Source organism: Dromiciops gliroides, chromosome 2, assembly GCF_019393635.1.
Source record: "Dromiciops gliroides isolate mDroGli1 chromosome 2, mDroGli1.pri, whole genome shotgun sequence".
Lineage (NCBI taxonomy): Eukaryota > Metazoa > Chordata > Mammalia > Microbiotheria > Microbiotheriidae > Dromiciops > Dromiciops gliroides.
Genome location: NC_057862.1, coordinates 681,606,376 through 681,626,441, shown reverse-complemented (window position 1 = coordinate 681,626,441; position 20,066 = coordinate 681,606,376). Strand labels below are relative to the sequence as shown.

Genomic DNA, 20,066 nt, shown 5'->3' with positions numbered 1-20,066 from the left:
AAAAGGTAGTCTCTTCTCTGAGGGGGGAGAAAATGAAAACAGCTATAGACAAACAAGATGGATGCAGGATCATTTAGAAAAAAATCAATAAGAGGACACTGTCATTAGGTGGGGATCAGAGAAGGATTCTTCTAGAAGGTAGGACTTTAGCTGAGCCTTGAAGGAAGTCTAGTATGCTAGGTGGCAGGGAGGAGGAGGAAGAGAGTGCCAGGAATGAAGGACACCCGATGAAATACTGGAATTGGGAGATGGAGTTTTGTTTGCAACAAACAGAAAGGATGCCAGTGTCACTGAACCACAGAGTAGATGTGTGTGTTTGTGTGTATATATGTGTGTGTGTATATGTGTATGTGTGTATGTATGATTGTGTGAGTGTGTGTGTGTGTGTGTGTGTGTGTGTGTTTAGGGTCAAGTTCTAGAGGGATTTATAAGCTTGCACCAATGGAATCAGAGGTCCAGTCCAAACGAAAGTGATCCTAATGGTAACAAGAGCTGACTTGAATCACCTTATGTTCATTCTATAAAGAAGGCAATATAGTTTAGCATAGAGAGTACTAGATATCAAATTAAGAAGGAGAGCACAGGATTTAGAAGTGTTGTCACATCAAAGATGACCTTATACAACTCTCCATATTTAATGGATGAAGAAAATGAGTCCCTCAAAAGTGGTGAAGGTGACTTGACCAAGGTGATATAGAAAATAAGTAGCACAGCTACCATTTGAATCCAAGTCCCCTTGCCTCCAGAAATAATGCTCATGTGATTCAATTGCCTTCATTTTACAGATGAAGAAACTGAGTCCCAGGAAGATAAAGTGACTCTGTCCACCCAGGCAGTGCATAGCAAAGCCAAGATCTGAACCAAGCTCTTCTGATTCCAAAGACCCACTGCACTCCATCCCAGGAAGACACTGTTTCTTGGGTCTCTTACAGAAGGGCATCCCTATAAAGCAGGAGGTACTGGTCTGGCTGGGGCATTGCTGAGGCAGCTGGATGCTGGAGGCATCAGTGGTGTGCATCTGTGATTGTTCAAAGCTGGGCTTCCCCCCTGGGGCCGGCGGTGCCTCTGGAAAGCCAGGTGGGTACAGACAGATAATAACTCAAGCAGCCCCTGTAGCAAGGGAGAGGATGAAACTGACATGGTTTTTAAAATAGTGGCTTCGGAGCACTAAAGAAATCAGTCAGAGAGACGAATGCTGGAAATATGCCTACAGCTTTTCTATTCAGCAAAAAGCAAAACCTGTCGGACTCGCAAAGAGATGAATAGTTTCCTTTTGAGAATTGTCTTCTGTCCAGGTGAAGCCGTTTGATTCCTTAAGGAAGGCTGATGATGCAGCAGCTGCCTGAGCAGTGTGAATGGTGTGATTGTTGGGGCCCCGGGGAGGCCCTATGCCCCAGATATCTCTGCCGCCATATGGGACAGTGGCGTAGATGCTGCCATTGGTGAGCCCCAGTGCCTGGGAATCTGAAAGGCTTTGTGGCCAGAGAGTCTTATTAAATTTCAATTTACTATCTATTGTTCACCTGTCCATGCTTGTTACATGCATGCTTGTTACATGTGCATACACAAATGTGTATACACATGTGTGCATACACATACATACTATGTGTACATCTTTCTATTATCTCTCCATTCATCTATCTTTTCATATACTTAGAATTTAACAGACACATCCAAGGTAGCATTTGAAGTGCTGGAGATACAAAGACAAAATGGAAAAAAGGGGGGAAAAACAGTTCCTGCCTTCAAGAGGCTTACGTTCTGGGGGATTGGGGTGGGGAAATACATAAATGGAAAAACATAATTTAATAATTCCTAATAAATCAATGACAGAACACTAATCAGGGGATCAAGCTGGGTTCACTTTAGGAACAAATTATATGAATAAGCCTTGAAGGAAGCCGGGGGCTCTAAAAGGTAGTGGTCAAGAAGGAGCACAGCACAGGCCTGGGAGGGAAGGCAGCCTGCACTACCTGAATGTCATGTTATCGATATCATCTCACAGCATGCACCTTTTGGTGAAGCATAAAGATTTTAGTTTTTTTAGAAATTAATAAAATTGATCTCCCCTCTCATGCTCTCCAACCCCCTCATACATACTGAAAAAGACGAGAATAAAAAGAAAAATTCTCACAACACATATTCACAGTCAAGAAAAAGAAATTCCTGTGTTCTCCATATCCCCCACTTGTGTTTTTCATTCTGTATCAACACTAGGTCAGGAAGCAGGTAACACTCTTCATTATTCATCCCCTGAATTTTGGTTGGTCAGTATGTTGATTAGATTTCTTGAACATTTCCCAAAGGCCTTTGCTTCAGCATAGAATCCAAGTCCTCTGGGTGGATAATTCTCTCATTGCCCTATTTTGAGCCTTCACAGGCACCTTTTACTCTGCTTACTTTTTGTAACCTCCTGCAGAATTTCTTCTGTGTTATTTTAGAATCACTTTCTCAGGACCCAGGTGGAAGATGGAGGTGCTTATGAATACCTAACTCTATGTGGATTCCCTACGAGATAAATCTTAGTCACGTGCATCCACTGATAACTTCATTTTCCTTCTGGGAGGCCCACCTGCCTGGCTCACACTCGCAAGTTTATTGCCTTGATCTTTTAAAAATGCTAGTAAAATTTTTGTAGTCTGATCCAGGATGATAAAGAAAGCAGGCACACTACTTCACCCACACCCCCAGCTGCAGAGTTATCAATGAAGCCAGGCAAACTGAGAGCCCAGAGGAAGCAGAGGATTCTGGGGGAAAGTGGGGTTAGAAGCAGGATTAGAAGTAGTTAACTGCATGACCCAGATTGCCTTAGCTTTTAAAAATCACGTAGAGGGGCAGCTAGGTGGCTCAGTGGATAAAGCACCAGCCCTGGATTCAGGAGGACCTGAGTTCACATCTGGCCTTAGACCCTTGACACTTACTAGCTGTGTGACCCTGGGCAAGTCACTTAACCCTCATTGCCCTGCAAAAAAAAATCACGACGGGAAGGAGGGAAGACTAATTAGCCCATAGGTTTTAGAGTTGTAAGGAATCTTAGAGGTCATCTAATCCAACTCCTTCACTATTTAGAATGTAACCCCTCCCCTCCCCCAAGGACAAGGATTTTCTTTAATTTTTGTCTGTCTCCCTGGGACCTAATGCTTAGCATAGATCTATATGTAATGAGATGATAAGCAGAACTGAGGAAGACTGACTTCCTGCTTAGACTACATAGACATTCACCTGTTTGGATTGAAGGATGCTGGGAAGTCTTTTATCTTGCTTCATCTTCTCTCCTAATTACCCCCTCCCCCATCTTGGAAACTTCAATATTAGAGTTTGGTCTTTTTTGGCTTTATAATAGAGGAAAATAGAAAAGTACCTCCTGGTTTTCTAATATATTTACATTTATTATGTCAGAACCTTGTTTGTTAAAAATGATACAGAGAGGATTCTAATTCAGGAAGAAGTGGTCCTTGATGGCCTCTGTCATCCCTTCTTGCTCAGAGACTCTGTGACACAGAATATGCACATCCTTAGGATCAGATATTTAGAACATGAAGAGAGCATGCAGTCCAATACCTTCTTTTTATACATGCTGGAACAGAGAGAGGACCAGGGAGGTGAAGTCACTGCCTCAAACACCTACCACCTCTCCCATGTCCTCTGCAATTCAGGCCTCATGGCTCTTCCTTGAACAAAATGATCTATCTCTTGGCTGCAGGTATCCTCCATGATCTCTTGCCTTATCTCCACCTCCTAGCTTCCATGGCATTATTCAATCCCATGTAAAATCCTACCTTCTACTAGAAGCCTTTCCAGATGCCTCCTCTTTCTAGTGCCTTTTCTCTTGATTTTTCCAAATTTTTCTGCATATCACTTGTTTGTACATAAATGTTTGCACATGAGTTCCTGGAAGGAAGCCTTTGATCTTTTTTTCTTATCCCCAAGGCTTAGCCCAATATCTGGAACACGGTAGGTGCTTAATAAATTTTGTCTGATAAACATAATCAGTGATAGAAGAAGAGAGATCGAAACAGAACTCTTCCACTAATCTTTCTAGATTCTACCTTAGGAAGTTTGTCTGATCATTTTTCTGGGGGCAGAGAGGTAGAGTATTGTGGTGCTAAGGCGTTGGGGAGTCAGGTATTAGAAGGGTAGAGGTTCACTGGAAACAAGCAATGAGGGCTATAATGAAGACAAAATATCTACTTAGAACTGGCCTGAGAAACAGGAAGAAGTTGAATTTCCCTTTCTTCTGTCCTCTAGTCCTTTGCTCATGTTGTTTCTTGATCATCTTTTTCTCAACCTGCTATCCCCTTTTCCAGTTCACGAAGGGTTTCATTGTTACTGTGTGGTAAGTTTCCAATGGGGGAGGTGTGGAGCAGTGGGAGGAACACCTTATCATAGGGCAGCAGAGGGAACTGTCAGAGCCACACTGGACCCATGTTCCCCTGACTACATCTTGAGTTCAGACAATCAGGATATCCTGGCTGTAGTGACTACTAAGACAATCCATAATGCTGCCAGTGATACTTATTAAAATCTGGCCCCTTTTCCACCCTTCTATAGCAGGGTTTCTTCATTTCTTTTGTGTCCTGGAACCGCTTGGTAGGCTCATGAAGCCCATATAGATCCCTTCTCAGAAGAACATTCTCAAATACATGTTATAGTACAAAGGGACCCAATTATGTTGAAATAAAGATAAAATGTTTTCTCATTCTAATTCACTGACCCTTGAAATTTGCCTATGGACCCCAGGCTGAGAATCTCTGTATTACAGAGATGCTACTGGTCAAAGCTTGTGATTAGAGAGAACTCAATGAGAACACATGCTTGGGACCATTCACTGGGGAACTCTACCTAGCAGCCTTGGGTGTGTGGTCCCCATTTCTCTTTGTGTCAGAAACCTGTGCATTTCTTCCTGTGTCATTGTATTGCATTCTAACCTGGAGAGATGGATCTAGCTGTTTGGAGGCTCTAAGGAATGCATCAATCTTCACTTTGTCTGCATGGGTTTCTATGGTGCTGGAGGTAACTGTGCAGGTCCTGAGACGGTCCATTTACCAGTGAATGGCAGACTCGAATGCAGGGAGACTGAACCTTTGTTTTCTGTAATGGATCCCCTGCCCCTGGCAGTTTAGGGAAGCCTAAAGACTCCTTCTCAAAAGAATATTTTTCAGTGAGAGAGAGAGAGAGGGAGAGAGAAAAGAGAAAGGAGAACACTTGCTCTGAGAAGCTCTTTTTTCCTTCTGGTGAGTTTCAAGAGTGTACCAGAGAGGGACTGCACAGCTGACTCCTATTGAAAATATGGACCCCAGGTGGTGAGTTATTAGGGTTATAAGATAAAACAATTTTATTGAAATGAAGATTTTTTTTTCCCAATCAAGTTCTTGGATGCCTTAAGGTCCAGGGGATCCCAGCATAAGAATATCTGCTCCAACAAGAGCTTAACTTCAGATTTGTTAGTAAAGACTCTGGTGCTTAGCAAGGAAAAGGGGTGAGTGTGGGCTGAGTTGGTACCTTTGTAACTAATTGCATTTGGTCTGGGTTCACAAATGTGCTGATTTTCTGCTTCAGTGGGCACAAAATTGAACAGATTAATCATATAACTTATCTTTATTAAATTAGAATATTATGCTATTATCAAATGTTAAATGTATATAATGACATTATGGAGAGAGAGATATTTGCTATGTTCCCTTAAAAAGTGTTCAAGTCAGGAAGCCTGGATCTATTTCTTTCCTGGACAGTTTCTGCCTGTGTGGCCTTGGAGAAGAAATTTTACAACCCTGAACCTCAATTTTTTTTCATTTGTAGAATGGGCTACATGATCTTATGTTTGGTTTCAACCCAAAAGTGCTGGACCTAGAGTCAGGAAGACCTGGACTCAGATGCTTACTGGCTGTGTGACCCTGGATAAGTCACTTTAAAAAATCTGTTTGCAAAGCTGTAGGGTGTGGAGCCAAGATGGTGGGGGAAAGGCTGTGATTCTCCCACATTCCCGACAAATCCATCCACATACCTCCAAAAAATGCCATAAGATAACTCCTGTAGCAGAATAATCCACAAAAGAACAGAGTGAGACTATTTTCCAGCCAAAGATGGCTTAATTAGGTGATTAGAATCATCTGCTGTTCATGGTGAGAGAGGAACTCAGCAAGCTGCACAGATGTAGCCTCAAGTAGGCTATGGCTCCAGAGCCTTGGGATCTTCAGCTGCTTCTTCTAAAATCTGTCTCATGGACTGGTGAGGTAGTCCAGCAGCTGGCGGGGGGGGAAGGGGGGGTTGGGGTAATAGCTGTGGTTTCTGTTGGAGCTAAGGTGGAGCAACCATATTCTGAACCAGTAAGCAGACTCAAGCATCAGTGGCCCAGTGGGGTAGGGGCACAGGCACACCAATCTTCTGAACATAGAGAATAAGATTTCTTTTTTTTCCCTTTTTTGAAATTTATGTTTTTAAGAAAAAGGAGAAAAATATACACAGGGGTTTAAATTCATCACAGTGAATGAATGAATGAATGAATGAATGAATGAATGAATGAATGATGGTCTGATTCTGAAGCGCCTGAACATACTCCTTGCCAAGGACTTAGCTCATCTTTGGCTGCTCAGGAGGAAGAGGGGGTCCTTCTACCAGTTTCACAAAGTAATGGTGATAAACCTTCTCCATAATGCCATGGAAACCTCAGCCATGGTAGCAGATGCGTTTTAGACACTGGCCTCATCCAGAGGTGGCTTCAGCTATGTACAAATTGGATCTGAACTCTACATTGTGGTCTCTCACTGCCATGTCTTGTGCTTCTAAGAAAACCTCTTTGGTTATTTTTGTTTCCCTCTTGTCACTGAATTCCATTTGGGCAAGGGCTTAATCAGTGGACATTCCTTTTATCAGTTTTGCTAAGTACCACATCTTGTCTTTGCTGTATTTTATTTATCTTTGACAGTGGTATATTTCTGCAGGTCTCCGAGGCTCTCCCAGCAGCTGTGGAGGATAAACTATGTTATTCTTCTCCTATTTCCTTGAGATGTCAAGGGAAGTACTTGTGTGGTTATCTGACAAAGGTAAAACATTTTGCGAAGAGAGCAACCCTGAACCACACAGGCCATGGCTCATCAGACTCTTCAACCAAGAAAAACCTGTAAAAGAAACAGAACCTGTCACCTCAGGCTGGCTTTGGCTCCAAGTCCTGGACCCAAAATGAGTATAAGATTTCAATCAGATTTCTGCTTTGGGGTTAAAGCAAAGCAGACTGTGGTTACTTACAGGGCGGGTAGGCTTAGAATGAACCTAATGGTACCCCCTGGTACCCCCTGTAGCTTTGGTCAGTCCATCCTGGAAGCAGTTCTACATGTTAAGAAGGAGTTAAAAGCCTAAAATAGGTGGTCAAGATGAACAGATAGAGAAAGCAGCAGATCATTAAAAGCTTCTTTGGTGGCAAGGTAGATCAAAATACAAGCTCAGAAGAAGATAATAACAAAGTCAAAACTCCTATATCCAAAGCTTCCAAGAAAAATATGAATTAACCTCAGGCCATGGAAGCACTCAAAAAGGACGTTGAAGATAAAGGAAGAGAAGTAGAGGGAACTGTTAGAGACATAGAGGAAAAATGGGAAGAGAATTGAGAGTGATGCAGGAAGATGGAAAAAAAGTCAACAACTTGAAAAGCCAAATTGGCCAAATGGAAAAGGAGGTACATAAACTGTCTGAAGAAAATCATTGCTTAAGAATTAGGATAGAGCAAATAGAGGCTAATGACATTATGAGAAATCAAGACACAGTAAAGCAAATCCAAATGAATAAAAAAATAGAGAGCAATATGAAATATCTCCTTGGAAAAACAGCTAATCTGGAAAATAGATCCAGGACAGATAATTTTAAAATCATTGAACTACCAGAAAACCATGATCAAAATAAGAGCTTAGACATCATCTTCCAAGAAATTCTCAGGGAAAACTGCCCTGATATTCTAGAAGCAGAAGGTAAAATAGAAATTGGAAGAATTCACCAATCACCTCTAGAAATAGATCCCAAAAGGAAAACTTACAGGAATATTATAGCCAAATTCCAGAGATCCCAGGTCAAGGAGAAAATATTGCAAGCAGCCAGAAAAGAAGGAATCTCCATATTCTGTGGAGCTACAGTCAGGATAGCACAAGATGTAGCAGCTTCTACATTAAAGAACTGGAGGGTATGGAATATGATATTCCAGAGGACAAAGGAACTGGGATTAAAACCAACAATCACCTCTCCAATAAAGCTGATTATAATTTTTCAGGGGAAAAATGGGACTTCAATGAAAAATAGTACTTTCAGGAATTCATGATAAAATGACCTGAACTGAATAGAAAATTTGACTTTCAAATACAAGGCCCTAGAGAAGCATAAAAATGTAAACAGGAAAAAGAAATTATGAGGGATATTTAAAAGGTCAAACTGTTTACATTGCTACATGGGAAGATAATATTTCTAACTCATAAGGACTTTCTCAGTATTCAGGCAGAGGGTACAGGTATTAATTGAATATAAAGGGATGATATCTGTAAAACATTTATTTTTTGTTTATCCTTGTTATTTGTGGGGCAGGAAGGGTGGGGTGGCTTATGTCTGGGGCCAGATTTGTGCTCGTAGCCTCGTGGGTCCAGGGCTGGAGATTTGTCCAATGTGTCACCTAGCAGACCAATGATGCCATCTTTTAAGTAAAGTTAAGGGGTAAGAGGAATACACTGGAATAAAGGGAAAGGGAGAGGTGGAAGGTGGTTAAGTAGCTTAATAAAAGAAACAAAAAAAGCTTATGGAGTGGAGGGGAAGATAGGGAAGGAGCACGGGAATGAATGAGCCTTACTGTCATCAAAATTGGCTCAAAGAGGGAATAACATACACAGTCAAGTGAGTATAGTAATAAATTTTTCCTAAGGGAAAGTGGGAGGGGAAGGGGATAAGGGGGGCATCGAAGGAAGGGAGGGATGATTGGGGGAGGGGGCAGTAAAAAGCAAAACAGTTTTGAGGAGGGATAGGGTGAAAGAATATAGAAAAGAGATTAAATATCAACAGGAGGAAATAGGATGGAGGGTAATACAATTAGTAATAGCAACTGAAAGAAATGATGAGCAGGATCCTAACAGAAGGACATATGAAAAATATAAACCATCGAAAGAAAAAGAAATGATTGAAGTATAACTTTATTTGTTAGTTCCACTTTCTAAAGTTATTTTGTCTATTTTCTTTAACAATCTAACTAATGTGGAGACGTTTTGCATGATTGCACATGTATTACTTATATTGAATTGCTTGATTTCTTAGGGAGGGAGGAAGAAAATTCAGAACACAAAGTTTTAAAAAATTTAATGTGAAAAAATTAGGGTTTTTTATGTGTTACTTGGGGAAAATTCTAAATACAACATAGCATTATGGAAAAGAAATTTTAAAAATCTGTTTGCCTCAGTTTCCCCATCTGGCAAAGGGGGATAATAATAGTACCTACATCCCAGCATTTTGATAAGGATAAAATGAAAAAGTAATTGTACAGAAGTGCCTGGGAGATATTGCAGGTTTGGTTCCAGACCACTCCAATAAAGCATAATAATTCTGCTCTTTCCAAATCAATTACTTATTTCAATCCCCACAGCATCTGTTTCAAATCTTCTCTTCCCTCAGTAAATAACCTCATTCCCTGTATCAGTAGCGGAACTTGCTTAGTTATTTTATTGAGAAAACTTAAACTGTCTCTCAAAAGCTCCTACCTCTCCCCACTTCTGTCGCTCAAATTTCCTCAGCTGCTTTTCTCTTATGCTCCTGTTTTTCATTAGTCTTGGAGGAAGAGGTGATCCTTTTCCCCCCAAGGTTGACCCACAACTTAATTTAATACCCTTTTATAGCCTCCTTGAAATTGAGTCATCCTCTCCCCATTTATAATCTGCAATCTATTTACTCTCTAGTCCCTTCCCTAATGCCTAAAGACATATTCACCCCATCTCTAAAAATAAAAAAGAAACAACTTCACTTAGTCATTTGAATGCTGACATCACCTTAAGCTATCACCCAATATTTCTGTCCCTTTTGCTTCCAAACTCCTAGAAACAAAAGTTGCTTGCGCTTGTGTCCATTTTCTTACCTTTCACTTCTTAATTCTTCAAAATCTAGCATCCAACTTCACCACTCTAAGGATACTTTCTCCAATGCTAACAAAGGTCTGGGATCATGGAGCTGAAAAGGAGGTCAAAACTAACAATGCAAAAGAAAGATCCCACATTTTCACATGGGAGGCAGCATCTGAACTGTGCTAAGACAAGTTGGTTGCAATCTACCTTTATGGAGCACCCACCTGAAGAAATGGCCCATCCTTGAAGCATCCAAGAATTGAATAAATAAATAAATACCCATAGGATGGACTCATAGGCCATCCAGTCTAACCCCTTCATTTTATAAATGAGGATACTGAGGCCCAGGGAGGTAAAGTTACTTGTCCAAGGCCACACTATTAGTGAGAGATAAGATCAAAGTGCAATCTTCTAACAGTAAAGCTAGTGCCTTTTCTATTACACCGAACTGCTAAATCCAAGTCCTTTTTCTATCATCACCACCACCACCATCATCACCATTACCATTCGTCTTTTACTCTGCAGCTTCTGATATTGTCAACCACACCCTTATTATACTCATTTCTGCTTCCTCCTGTATTATACATTTGTAACTGGGTTGAATTAAGTGAATTCTTTGACTATTCATGGAAAGACTTGGACCATAAAAACCTTGCTGTGCTTACAACCAAGAGAGCAGACTGGGGATGAGGCATTAGGATAGTGATTTGGAGATGAGAAACTGCCCAGTTTCTTGTCATCCATTCAGGATCCTGTAGACATGATGACATTTGGGTGACTCTATGATTAGGAAATAGTAGGCATTTAATAAATGCTTGTTAATTAATTGAAAATAAGTTGTCTTGTTAAGATAGGCCTCTGGACTTAAGATTGCTGTATAGTTGCTTTCAGTAATATTTGACTCCTCGTGACCCCATTTGTAGTTTTCTTGGAAGAGATACCAGAGTGGTTTGCCATTTTCTTTTCTTGCTAATTTTACAGATGAGGACACTGAAGCATACCAGGTTAGTTGACCTGTTCAGGATCACGCAGCTAATTAATGTCTGAGGTTAGATTTAAACTTAGGAAGATGAGTCTCCCTGACTCCTGGCCTGGTATTCTATCTACTGTGCCATCTAGCTGCCCACAGATGGAATATTTCCTTGTGCCTATATATGGCTGAAAATAATGGTTTGTCCTCTGGGGAAGAAGGTCAAGAAACTTTTCAAGCTCCACTTTACCAATTGCTTTCTTCATTCAAACGATTTATGTGTCAATTACAAATGATTTATGTATTTACTAAAGCTCTTATGAGATTTTCAAAGATATTTATCTCACTCCTACCTCAACTGTCTGCAGTGCTGCAGTGGGCATTTATTTATTTATTCAATTCTTGGATGCTTCAAGGATGGGCCATTTGTTTATGTGGATGCTGCATAAAGGCAGATTGTAACCAACTTAGCACAGTTCAGATGCTGCCTCCCATGTGAGGAATGTGGGATCTTTCCTTTGCATTGTTAGTTTTTTCCTCTCTGTCTGTCCCTGTCTGTCCCCGTGTCTCTGTTTTTCTGTCTCTGTGTGTGTGTGTCTCTCTCTGTCTCCATGTCTCTGTCTCTTTTTCTGTCTCTCTGTCTCTGTCTGTTTCTGTCTCTGTCTCTGTCTCTCTCTCTCTCTCCCCCTCCATCATTCTCTCTTCTTTCCTCTCTTTCCCCACTTCTCTCTTTTCTCCTTTTCCTCTCTCCCTTCTTTTTCTTTCCTCTCCTCTCCTCCTCTCTCATATATTTTGTTTTGTTTTAGGTATTTGTATTCACCCACCAGTAATCATGTTATTTCCCTTCCCTCTTCCTGCCAAAATTCAAGTGGAAGAAAAGCTCATTGAACACAAGGGGCAGGAATTTTTTTTTCTTTTCTTTTCCTCTTGTCTTGTCTTTATATCCAGGACATTGTGCAGAACCTTGGACATAAATATTTGGTTTTTTTTTGTTTGTTTTTTAAAATAAAAGTATTTTATTATTTTCTAGTTACACGCAGAGATAGCTTTCAGCATTTTTTTACATAAAATTGCCAATTTCAAATTTTTCTACCTCCCTCCCTCGCTCCCCCTCTCCCCCAGACAGCAGGCAATGCAATATATTTGTTGAAATTAATTGAACTGAGATTTAGGTTTGGAGATGTTGTTGCTGAAGAAAATTCATTACCTCGCTGCCCACTTGAATCGTGTTATTCCAACTTAGCTCATTCAGTCCTTAGAAGAGAGCCCAATAGTCATCTCCATGACTCTTAAAACTCTTAGCTAACTTCAGGGTTTAGTTCAGGTGCCACTTATAGGACTAGGACTACAGAACTGGAAACGATCTTAGAGGTCATTAATCCAACTACCTCATTTTACATGTGAAGAAACTGAGTCCCAAAGAAATAAAGTGACCACAGCATCCTAGACTTAAAGGCAGAGAGAACTTAACCTTTTTTCATGTGTCATAGACCCCTTAGGCAGTCTAGTGACACTTATAAAATCCTTCTGAGAATAATATTTTTTAAATCATAAAAGTAATTTATTATTTTCCAGTCACATGTAAAGATAGTTTCAGCATTTGTTTTTATAAAATTTTGAGTTTCAAATCCCTGCCTTCCCTCCCAACTTCCCAAGACAGAAAACAATCTGATATAGGTTATACATGTACAATCACATTAAACATATTTCTGCCAAGAATAATATTTTAAATTCATAAAATAAAATAAAGATCATAAGGAAATTAGCTATTTTGAAATAGAATTATTAAAATATATTCTAAAAACAGACTTACTGACTTCAGGTTAAATAGCCCTGATCTGGTCCAACCAGCAGCTCCTTTTTAAATTTTTTTTTTCTGAATAGAATTTTATTTTCCAAAATATATGTAAAAACAAAATTTTAACATCAATTTTTAAAAAACTTTGTGTTCCAATTTCTCCTCCCCCTTACATTCCCACCCCCCATCCACAAGAACTCAAGCACCTACTTTTACAGATAAAGAAACTGAGGCTCAACAAGGTTGTGACTTTTCAAAGATCATAAGTGTTAAATGATAGATCTGGGATTCAAATATAGGACTCTAACTCCAGATCCATTTTCTTTTCTTTTTTTTTTTTTTTGCGGGGCAATGGGGGTTAAGTGACTTGCCCAGGGTCACACAGCTACTAAGTGTCAAGTGTCTGAGGCCGGATTTGAACTCAGGTACTCCTGAATCCAGGGCCGGTGCTTTATCCACTGCGCCACCTAGCCGCCCCCCAGATCCATTTTCATTGTACACCACTGTCTTCAGAGGGCTTTGGTGGGTAACTGTATATATTTAAAAATAAGCAAACTACATTTAAAAAAGGCTTTACAATTCAGGGTATTCAATAAGTCAGCCTGACATTTCAGGTTTTAATAGTAAGCACTTTTTTCTTTCTTTCCTGTATTTCCAGTTAGCAGTAGATAATATATATGAATTTAAAAATATATTTATGAATTTATACATACATACATACATACATACATATATATATATATATATCTTTCAGAAACAGAGCAGGTTGGATTTTATTTGAGAACTTGGGCAGGTCTCTGAATGGCCCTGTGTTTGTCTCTGATAGAAAACTTCTATCAATGGTATCAAATTCAAATAGAAATGGATTCCTACAGGCTAAATATTGACTTAGTAAACAAAAAAATTGTTTATGTTGAATTATATTTTTAATTATTTTGTTAACCCTTTTCCAGTTCCATTTTCATTTTATTTTCCATCCCCACCCCCCAGGGATTTGTAGACTAAAACCCTAGGACCAGAGTTTGACACCTCTGCTCTACATAGCACACACAGTCTCCTAGCGATCATGCACTGGTTTGAATACTAGAACATCATCTAACGGTGAAGAATTACAATTTTGAGTTTGGTAGTACAAAAAATTATTAGTCCCATTGAAGGGAAGAGGAAATTGATATTTATAGAATTTTAGTGTTGAAGTTTGTATACATAATAAATTCTAGAGCTAGGTTTTGGACCCATACCCATATCACCTGACTCAATCCAGTATTCTTTCTTCTCCAACTTGCTCCCTTTCCCCCCATCTATAATAGCAGACTCTGGTCCTGAAGTCCAGAAGCCCCACCTCATGTTAATCCACTTGACTTTTGAATGCTCTCCTGGGGCTGAGATGTCCTCATTGGTGAGTAGTTAAGCACAGTTTCAGCTATACCTAGGCAGCCCCAGCTGCTTCATATCCCACTTAACCTGGACATCATGTCATCTGTCCTGCCAATAACCTCCCTCCCCTACAATTGATTGATTTCCACCTCTTCAGTCGGTCAACAAACATCTATGTACCAGCCACCATAAATACTGGGGAAACAAAATGAAATAGGATCGTCCCTGCCTTCAAGGAGCGTACAGTCTAATGGAGGAGATACAATGTAAACAATAATGTACATGCAAGACATATACAGGATAAAGGAGAGGGAATTTAAGCAGAAAGGCACCACCATGGGAATAGTAATCAAATCAAATTGAGACAGATCTTACAGTGTGCTGGGTTTGGGCTCAGGTGATCTAGGGTTGAATCCTAATTCTGCCACTTACTATCTGTTTGACCTATAACAATTCACTCAATCCCCCTGTTAGGTGGCACAGTGGCTAGAGCACTGGCCCTGAAGTTAGGAGGTACTGAGTTCAAATTTGACCTCAGACTCTTACTAGTTGTGTGACCCTGGGCAAGTCACTTAACCTCAATTGCCTTAATGCTTGACACTAGACCCAGATGGCTCTGGAGGAGAAAGTAAGGTTGGTGACCTTGCACAGCCCTGCCTCACTTAAATTCAATTCAGTGCATCAGGGTGATGTCATAGTCCTCTTTGAGAATGAAGGATAAACAACAGTAACAACAACAATCCCTCTCTAAGAACCACAGTGATTTGAGTTGAAAGACATAGTCAACTAGATTCATTTGCATCCCAATGGACTTTATCAAAGCCTGGTTCCCAGTCCAGTACTCACTTGCTCATTGTTTGGGTTTTGATGGCTCAGAGTGAGCATAAATAGCAATGGTTTCCGTTCTGGTTACAAACTCATAGGATCTTCCCCTCTCAGACCAGTTCTTTTGTGAAGGTAAACTAGGACATCTTTAGCTTCCATTTTTACCTGGCCTTTAATTACTAAATGCGTTTGGTCTCAGACAAACTGACCAGGGAAAGACTTAGCTTAAAAAGGTCATGATCTCCTACTGCATCTGGGGTCATGACCAGTCATCCCGACCGATGTCTTGCCACTGGATTCAGATGACTGGAGGAGAAAGTGAGGCTGATGACTGTGCACAGAACTGCCTCACTTAAACCCAATTCACTTGCAAGTCAAGACATCACCCTCCTGATATCATTGGTCCTTTTTGAGGATGAAGGACAAACAACAGCCCTTCTGTGCCTCAGTCTTTGAATCTTCCTTGAAAAAAGGATTACAACTACAAATATATATAAGATCCTGTGAAATGAACACAACCATCACTTCTGAAAAGGGCATAGCAACTGACGAACAGGACTCTATCCACCATTCCTAAACTCCCCAGACCAAAACTTCATTCTTTGGTTATCCCTACTCTCCCTGTATTGTTTTTCCCTATTATAATGTAAGTCCCTTGAGAGAAGGGACTGTCTTACTTTGTGTTTTGGTATATTCTGGGTGCCTGACATGGAACTGGTGCTTCTTAATGAGTGTTTTTTTCAAGGATTGTATAATGAGTCTTCTTTGCTCTTTTCTCTGACTACAATATCCATAAACCTCTTCTTCTTCTTCTTCTTCTTCTTCTTTTTCTTCTTCTTCTTCTTCTTCTTCTTCTTCTTCTTCTTCTTCTTCTTCTTCTTCTTTTTGTTGGTCTTTTTTTCTCATAAAGAAACCTTTGCCTATATGCTGATACCTATGGGCACCTCAAAATAAAATTTTCTAATACATAAGATTATAAAAGAAACCATTTACATTGGGTTGAATTTATGTGTATACACACACACACACACACATTTGTACCCGTGTGCGCGCACACACACATATAATTTCAAGAACACCAGATTAAAAACCACTGCTCTAGAAGGTCATTTTGTTGTTATTTTGTCATTTTGATGGAGGAGGAAAAAAGGGGTTAACAGATAAATTGAGGCTTGAGTCTTCATCAATAGTACCTAAAAGGGTTAACAGAGAAACTAAGGTTTGTGTTCTTACAGTAACCAAGAGGATTTGTCCCTATCAACCCTTAACATCAACAGAAACAGTAATCAGGGACAATTAACCATTAATAGCCATTAATATTCCTAGATGACAGGACACCTAGAAAGCAGATCTATAGTAAAGAAATACCCAAAACAGGGAGACCCTCTGGCTCTGACAAGTTTAAACATGTCTTTAGGAATATTTGCAGAGAAGGCCAAATGTGTCCTTAGGTTCACCTTATGGTGTGTAAACCCCCAAAACACATCTCCAAGGAAAAGGGTACCTACCTCAGAGATTGTCTTAGGACCCCAGGAAGTCCAAATTAGGATAATACCTCTGATGAACCTGCTCTAAGGAGGAGATTAAGATAATGAGGAGATAACCTACTTTTTCTCACTATAAATATAACCATCATTAGTTCCTCTATTTGAGACACCTATCTCCATGGTGCTCTCCCTGTGGTCAGCAGTCTTTCAATAAAACTTGGGAAACTGAGTCACTGAGTCTTATAATTCTTTGGGATGCCTCACGATCCATTTGATCAATTAAACCCATCCCCCACATCAATTTCAGTTGTGTTCAACTCTTCATGACCCCATTTGGGATTTTCTTGGCAAAGATACTGGCATGGTTTGCCTTTTGTTTCCTCAGTTCATTTTATATATCAGGAAACTGAGGGAAACAGGCTTAAGTGACTTGCCAAGGGTTATACAGCTAGTAAGTGTCTGAGATTGAATTTGAACTCACAAAGATAAGTCTACCTGACTCTAGTACTGGCACTCTATCCATTGCAGCTTATAGCTGCTCATGTCATTAATGGAGGTCATTGATGATGGCAGAAGCATAGTACATCTGAGGATAACGATGATGAAGGGAGGAAGAGGAAAAATACTTATTGTTGGAGTGAAATATACAAGGAAGCCATGCCAGGATGAGGTGTAGTAGATAATCTTAGTCACAGGGAAAGGAAGGTTTGGGTTCATATTCTGCTCTAAATATATAATAGCTATGTGATTCAAGCAAGTCATTTAATTTCCTTTGAAACTCTGGCTTCAGTTTCATCATCTGTAAAAATTAGGTAGTGGCCTAGAATATCTCTGGCACTGCATTAAGGATCCCATGACCTACTTCTTCCTGCCTCAGTGTGGTCATCTGTAAAATCAAATTGTTGGTCTAGATGGTCCCTGAGGTTCCTTCCAGTTCTACTGGGTTATCCTGATTACCTTATTCATAGATCTTGTCTAGGCTTAATGCATCCTTGGATAGGATCCTTGGAGGGCATTCACAGGAGATATTTAGTACAAAAAGAACAGAACTTGACCTTGACCTCTTTAATGATTGGAATGATGCCACCTGCTGGAGATTTACTGTAAGAAAGCTCTGGCATGAGGCGAAGGTGCCTGAGGGCAAGCTATGTGGCTTTTCTTTGCTGTAAGGAAGTGACATTTGCTTGTGGGAGGAAGAAAGGGGGAGACTGGCTCTCTCACTCTCTTTCATCTGGACTCTGGTGGAGAGTGGAGCTAAAAATGCTCTCTCCCTTTGACAGATAGATGAATATAGGCCTTTCTCTCTCAACCAAATTTTTATTTTCCTTAATTAATGCTTAAAAGGGGGCAGCTAGGTAGCGCAGTGGATAGAGCACCGGCCCTGGATTCAGGAGGACCTGAGTTCAAACCCAGCCTCAGACACTTAACACTTACTAGTTGTGTGAGCCTGGGCAAGTCACTTAACCCCAATTGCCTCACCAAAAAAAAAAAAAAATTAATAAATAAAAAATGCTTAAAGGTCTAAACTCTTGCTAAAGCTTATAATTTATTGGCGATCACTCATATTTAAGACAGTATAGTTAGAATTTTAGCCCCTTATACCTCTTTGAAGCCCAGAGAAAGTTAGAATTTGCCTGTGTAAATATGTGTATGTATGTGCATACATACATGCCAGTCACAAGGAAATAAGCTAGAAAATGCCATGAAGTTGTGATGTTTAAAATCTATATTGTGTGATCACCTTAAATTAGAAGCTTCAGCACCAGTCTTTGGGCATTAAACATTTATTAAAGCATACAGGTATTAACATGGAATTCAGAAAGTTAAGAAAAGGCCTATCTAGCCTAGAGTTCCAGCCTGGTTGGGTTCTTCCTCAAGTCCTCCTCCATGAACCTTCTTTATTCAGGAACTCCCCAGCAAGCTGATTGTGCAAGCTTTTTATAGGTCTGGAACAGACTACTTCAAGCTGATTGGTTGGTGTCATCCAAATCCATTGGTTTTGAAGGTGTTCTCAAGTTGAGTTCACAGTCTAGCTTCTGAGAACAATACCTTCTTAAGGGTTAGGCAGGTCTGGTTACAATCCAGTTAACTTGAAGTAGGCTAATCAGCAGTCAATCACTCTCACTTGATTCAATCAGTCTAGATTAATCTCCAGGTGGGTCTTTGAGTATCTGCTAAATCCCATTATTTCATCACACAGTGAAACATGCAATGTTCTCTCCTACACTGCTTCCCACACAGCCTGGATGTAATCAACTATAGAAATGAATTAAATTTTTTTCTTAATATCAAATAGAAAGCTTTGTGCTATCATCCCAGAGACCAAGTTTCTATGATTACTCCTCACTCAAGGTGGCTAATTGGGCATTTGGGAGTCTGAAATGTCATTGAACACACAGGCTGCTTGTGTAGTAAAAAAGGATAAACAGTCCACTGGGAATCAGAGTGGCTTGGGTCCTAGTCTCTGTTCTACCACTTAGCATGGGACAAGTGAACAGATGGTGATAATGTGTCTACTCTTGGTAATGTACTCTGTGTGGAAGATGTTTTTATTAGCTCCATTTTATAGATGAGAAAATTGAGGCTCAGAGTGACATATGCAGAGTTACAACAACTATAATTATAGACTTAGAACTGGAAGGAACCACAGAAACCATCTAGTTGAACCATTTCATTTTACTGGTGAAGAAACTGAGGCCCAGCAAGATGAAGGGATTTTCCTAGCATCACATATAGTATTATGATATCATAAAGCATGAGCTCATAGAAGGAGCACTTGTAGGGACCTCAGGAGTCATCCACTTTGACCTCTTCAATTTGTAGATGAAGAAACTGAAGCTTACACTTGACACTTATTAACTGTGTGACCCTGGGCAAGTCACTTAACCTTTGTTGCCCTGCAAAAAAAAAAAAAAAAGAAGAAAAAAAGAAACTGAGGCTCAGAGCAGTTCTGACCCTATCCTAGGGTCATATTATCAGCAAGTATTAGAGGCAGAAATGGAATTTGAGTCTTTTCAACCCTGAACCTAACATCCTTCCCATAACAGCAGGCTGTCTCTGTGAAGACGTTTATGCTTTTCTGGGGTACAGTGAACACAAAAAATGTACAGGAAATAAAAAATAGGTTACTCCATAGGATGTGATAGTGGCAAAGGCATATGAGCCAGACAGAGTTTACTCTTCATTTATCAGGAAATTGGGGTACAGGGAGTGTTCAGGGAGGACTAGCACTTCTGGTGTGAGGGCTTGGTCAACTCTTTTCAGAGTTACTCATCCTCCTTTGGTGTTCACCTGCTACACAACTCTCACCAGTGTCTCTAAAGAGCATACACCTGAGCCGCTCCTTGGTAAGATGGGCTAAACCAGGCTGAGGGGAATTGATAGGTCTCAAACCCATTAGTGAGTTAGGGGATGTCTACTCCAAGCATGTGAAGACTTCCCCCCAAGGAATGGGCAGATGAGAACAATTTGTTCCATCGTCATGAATGCTGCTAAATCAGGTGCTGTGGAATGCTTAGAACTTGGTCAGA

General features: G+C 40.2%; 1 pseudogene; it reads right to left on the bottom strand.

The window, feature by feature from the left end:
* Positions 1–1,222: 1,222 nt before the first annotated feature.
* Positions 1,223–20,066, bottom strand: part of LOC122739632 — a 39,377-nt pseudogene continuing 20,533 nt past the window's right edge.